Below are 5,851 nucleotides of genomic sequence, written 5' to 3'. Positions count from 1 at the left end.
GGTTTTTGCTTCATTTCAATGCAGTTTCAACTTTCATAATTCCGGCTCCCCATTAGATGTGACTTAGACGTCCTTTGTGCTTTTGCAATTATAATTCCAATAGCGAGTTTGAATAAGTATTTTTCATCTTTTCTCTGTCCTAATATATTTAATGACACCATATCAATAGAGCACATTATATTGCATGGATAACAAAGTACATTTCTGCCCAAACAATAATATAATTTACTCATTTCTGAATAATAGAGCTATCTTTAATTGAAGCCAATTTAAATTGTTGCAAATGTTGTATATCCACCTGCATTTGCTTGGCTTGGCCTGTATACTCTAACTTCATAGATTCAACTGACCCAGTCAATAATTCCAGTTTCTCATTTAGTTTTGTTACCTCTTCAGTTGATTTTTCAATTTTTCCTTCCATCCTCTGCAGCAATTGCCAGATGCTATTCATGAAGACCTCCATCTGGGAGAGGGAAAGATCCCCTCTCTCTGCTGTTGTTTCCATCTGCCGTTCCGCCGACAACGCTGTGCCCTCGCCAGGAGACCCCACGCTTTCACTTCCGGAAGCGTGTGTCTCTCGCCACAGCGTTTCGGCTGTTGCCGGACACGGAGGCGTCATGGGAGCCGAAGGAGACAACGATGTCTCAGTGCCCGAAAGGGCCAATGACTCCCTCCCATCACCGCCCAACGCCGAGCTCTCCACTCCAGCCTGTGTGAGTGCCGGAGAAGGCACGAAGAAACGGTCCATCGTCTGCTGAATCGGGGTGGACGTCAGGGCCGACGAGGCAGAGACCCTAAGCACCCCTTTCCTTTTAGAAGGCATCGATATAAGGTATTAATGAAAATGCAGGCTAGGAGCTTGTTAACAGCGTCTCTCGCAGCTCCTCTACATCGTCGCCATCTTGGTCACCTCAATTTACTCATTTCTATTTAAAAAGAACCCCCTTTATTTCTCAACAAACAGCGCTGCAATCAGCTCTTTTTTGAAAGCAAAGAAAGAACAGGAAACACATATCATTATTGCACACATTACTTCATTTCTCAGCACTTAAAAAGAGAAAAAACAGATATACACCTTAACATTCATTTTCCCTCATTGCAAAATGGAGCTCTTCAGCTGCACAAAGCTGACCTCATTGTGACATCATCAAGCTGCACCTTCAAGGTAGTATGCCACAATTAAAAGATGCGCTGGGTGTAGACAAAACCTTCACCTTCCAAGCAGCCAAGATGAACCCATGGATCGGCCAAATGATTCTCGAGGCTCCCACTTACCTTGACTTCAGAAAAACACTCAAAACTTATCTATTCAACAAACAAGCCCCCTAACGCCTCCTCTCCGGAATTACCTGGCCACACGCCCGACCCTTTCCCCCCTTTACTGATCGCTGTCTTCCAGCTCACTTACCCTCCTCCTTCTTCATCAGCCAAGTTCGGCTAAAGTTATTGTAAATCCAATAAATTGTGATAAATCGGCCCATTCGGCCCGCCCCCCCCCCCCTCTATTGACCGCTTTCTGCCCTCTCTACTTCCCACTTCTGCTCCTTCAGCCATGTCCGGCTGAAGATGTTGTAAATCCAATACACTGTTTGTAAATCCAATACATTGTTTGTAAATCCAAGACATTGTTTGTAAATCGGCATGTCAATGCGGATCCTAATGTAATTGTTGTGAACCGCCTAGAACTCAATGGGCATGGCGGTATATAAAAATAAAATTATTATTATTATTATTATTAGAACTCACAATCTCTGTACGACTAGCACAGCATATTTACCCATAGAGCTACAGCATCTTCTCCATCTCACCGCCCTTTCATATCATACTTGACTGATCTGCCTATGTATCATCTCATTAGATATCATGTCACATTCAACACAAAGAAAGCATATCTGGCTCACCATGTTAATGTTCCATGTATATCATCTCATGCTCCCCGGTTCAAATCCCACCCTCAGCATCCCTCTTTGCTGTTGTTCATCAGCATTGTGCATCAGATACATTCATCTGTCCCTGTGTCTTTCTTCTTTTCTTTCTGTCTGTCTCCCTTCCTCCCTCTGTCTGTCTGTCCAAAGCAGCATTCCCTCCCCCTCCATTTCCCTCCCCCCACACCAGTTCTCTGTGCAGCTGCATTAGCATTTCCTCTACCCCCCTTTCCCTTCCCGCGGTCCCGATTACAAAGCTGGTGATTCCAGCAGCGTGTGCAGCAGTCTCCACATGCTGCTTCGGGTCCTTCTACTGCCCTGATTTACTCTGGCACATCTCTGATGATACTTTTGGGTTTGACATTAGAAAAATTGAGCTTGCGTTCGATCAGAACAGCACTTTTGGACTCCACTTCACATGTATTCAACCATACTTGGGAATATGGGTTTGGGGGTCAGTGAAAGCAGTGCTTTAAACCATTGAGCTACCATTCTTTTATCTCAGCCTACTGTGAGATGATAGCTAAGCTGATTTTACCTTAGCAGTTCACTAAGGTATGATATGACAGGGGAGCCAGAGACACTAGAGCGAAATGTGCTTTAGCTCAGTGAGTAAAAGTGCTGTACTGATCTTCTGGGGGTTGTGGATTCAACTCCTGGCCTGTCTTTTACTTGTGGCATTCTAGCTTCCAGGTACACCTTGATGATGCTTTCCACTTCTTATAGGAGTTGATTATAACATTACTGTACAACTTTCTGTGTAGCAGAAAAATAAACTTTCCCCTCTTCCATGCTAAGAATTTGAGTTCAACTCATCTTATATTTCTCCTTTTAAACATGGCATACTTTGTTAGTTTTTATAATATTAAAGTATACAATTCTGAAATCATGAAGAAAAAATATACAAAACAGCAGTGTTTTGTCTCCTAACTGCCTATAAGAAGCGGTATAAGCAAATCAAAATTGCTATTGTACGGTTTGTTATCTAGCACCTTCAAGGTATTATGCCACAATTAAAAGATGTGCTGGGTGTAGAACTCACAACCTCTGTACGACTAGCACAGGAGTTTAACTTATAGACCTACAGCAGCTTCTGTTTAGATGGATTTCACCGCCCTTTCATATCATACTTGACTGAGCTGCCTATGTATCATTTCATTAACTATCATGTCACAGTAAGCACAAAGAAAGCATTTCTGGCTCACCAGGTTAATGCGCTGTGTACATCTTCTCAAGCTCCCTGGTTCAACTCCCACCTTTGCTCATTTTAATAAGGTCCTAACAGCTTCCTATTAGCTCTTATAACAGGGTCTACATGGTGGACTTTGCCATCTGTAATGTGCACATTTCCTTTTCCAGGCAAACCTATTTTCTCCTTACCATGGCTAGGACATCCTAAGCTGTGATGAGAGGAAACCATTCCTCTGTCAGCAAGATGGCATTTGTGGCTCACCTAGTTAATGTGCTCTATTATGCCTTGTCCATCTTCTCAAGCACCCTGGTTCAAATCCCATCCTCACCTTCCCTTTTTTTTCATAGCATCCTAACAGCTCTCATAAGTGGTGGAATTTGCTGTTTCTCATCAGCATTCTGCAGCTACAGGTGAATGAGATACTTTCATTTGCTCCCAACTACAAGCCATTCTAGTAGGAATGTGTTTCTTTTGATGCAATATAGGCATTGGCCAACAGCTATGAGTTAAATCACACTTCAGAGGGCTTGGACAGGTGTTCAAGGATGATACATGTGGTGAGATGGATCCTACACACATTAGTATTGGTAAATGCAGTTTGGCTTGACAGTTAGTGGGGGGATGTTGGGGTGGGGGAGCATGAGAGAGAACAGGTTGCATTAAAAATTAGACAATGGCTGCAGATAATAAAAGCTGAAACAAAATATATTTAAGTAAAGGCATGGCTAAAAAGTTACCAGTTTTCCTGCCTGAAAAATTAATATAAACTATTTGCTAACCTTACTCAAGACTTGAACCCCTGATGTATGGAAGATAAAAGCAGTGCCTTAAGGCACAGAATTATAGAGGGAACTTTGTTTAAAACATAGAATTGCAAGGTGCAGCCAGCTTTTCAAGCTACCTATAGAACACGTTCAAACACACACCCATAGGACAACCAATGAGGTGTGGTGGGCGTGGTTAAGTAGGTATAAGAAGGTCCAAATTACAGGCAAGTTAAAATCAGTTGAGGAATGGTTCTCTATACTAACTTATTGTTAACAATAGGTTGGGTGTGTTGTGGGGGGGGGGGGGACACTGCCATTCAGTGGACATCCAATCAGTGTACATGGTTCAGGTGTAAAACTCCTAATGAGTGCCTAATGGATTAGGCATCTTTATTATATAAAGGGGTCAGCTGTAGCTGTTTTTTTTTTAATAAGGAGTCCAAAGGTCTGTTAGCACTTCTGTTACTTCTAGGTGTGTGTTGGAGACTGATGTGACATTCTGCCACAACTTCAGTGTTTAATTTTGGAGACATAGGTCTTTGTAACATGTTTCTCTCTATTCTTAATTTCAGGTTGACTATGTTCATCACCCCAGTGTGTTTGCCAGAGACCAGAAGAGCAGCTCAGCACACCAACTTGCATCTGGCCAAACAGTTGTAGATGAGAAAGCTATATGGTAACCTTTATTTGCTTACTCTACTATTCTTCACTTGACTGTTAGAACTATACCTGAGGTACACCTGAGTCACTCTTCTGATGAGAGAAATAAATGTTCACAAAGCTAACATGTTTCACTCTTTTTTATTCTCTTCACACAGGTGTCCTTGATGACTTTCAGGGACAATAGTAAATTGATGATAATTTAGGCCTTATAGAACATCATGCCATGCATTCCTGCTGTTATATGCAGTCACTAGTCTTTAAGCCCGTTACATTAACGGGTGCTAGAATAGATGTGTCTTTGTTTCTTTATCTCTCTCCTTGGCTGCTGTCTGTATCCTTCTGTCTCCCCCCCCCCCCCCCGCCCAAAGAAGCCCCCTTTCCCTCTCCCTAACTGTCTCTTCATGGTCCTCTTCTGTCTTCCCCCCCAGAGCAAAACTATCTGTCCCCAGCACAGTGTGGCCTTGTGTTTTTCCAAGAGGCCAGAGCTCAAGTACCAACAACTAAAATAGGTGAGAATGATGTCAGGCAACCTTTCTTTGCCCTTGTGATTAATTATCTACACTTTTTTTCCCTTCACAGGTATTTAATGAGACAACGGTACAAGGGTGAGTGTTAAGCTCTCTTTTACAAAGAGAAATTAACCAATCAACTCTTCATTGTCTCAATCCATCTTCCTATCTCTTCATCTATCTCATTGAACTGGAGCTGCTAATATTCCACTTACATGCTGTTTTCCTGGACTATCAAATTAAAATCTTATACCATTTTTCACCTTGTGCTTATATATTTTTAGATTATACATATCAGGGCCTATATATCAATACTAAGTCACCTTGTTCTTATTTTTAGAGGGAATGGCAAGGCCAATTCAGCACTACCTCCAAAGAGAAACCCACACAGGAAACCTATAAACCAATATAAACTTTTTTAATTAAATATAAAATATGTTTTAAAACTTTGAAAACAAAACTATATACAAAGGGGAAAAGAGGGATGGAAAAGAGAGGGTAGGTGAACCCCCAAGAGCAGCTTGAGCTACCTCAGGAGAATTTGAGAGGTATCAAATAGGCCAGTCATTGAGAGGACGGTGGCACATGGGTGGACGCATGCCCTCCCTCCCCATCCTGGAGTCCCTGGGCATGCTCAACCCTAGCCAGCCGTTCCCTCAATGACTGGATCTCCTGAATTAGGGTGACCAGGGCTTCCTCTATCATTCTCAACCTCTCCAACACAGCCCCTAATCCTGGAACTGTCTGGGTTGGAGAGGTTGAGGGTGCATGGAGGAGGCCAGCCTCCTCCTGAGG

The sequence above is a fragment of the Geotrypetes seraphini genome, chromosome 1 (assembly GCF_902459505.1).
Source record: "Geotrypetes seraphini chromosome 1, aGeoSer1.1, whole genome shotgun sequence".
NCBI lineage: Eukaryota > Metazoa > Chordata > Amphibia > Gymnophiona > Dermophiidae > Geotrypetes > Geotrypetes seraphini.
This window is presented reverse-complemented; position numbering follows the sequence as displayed.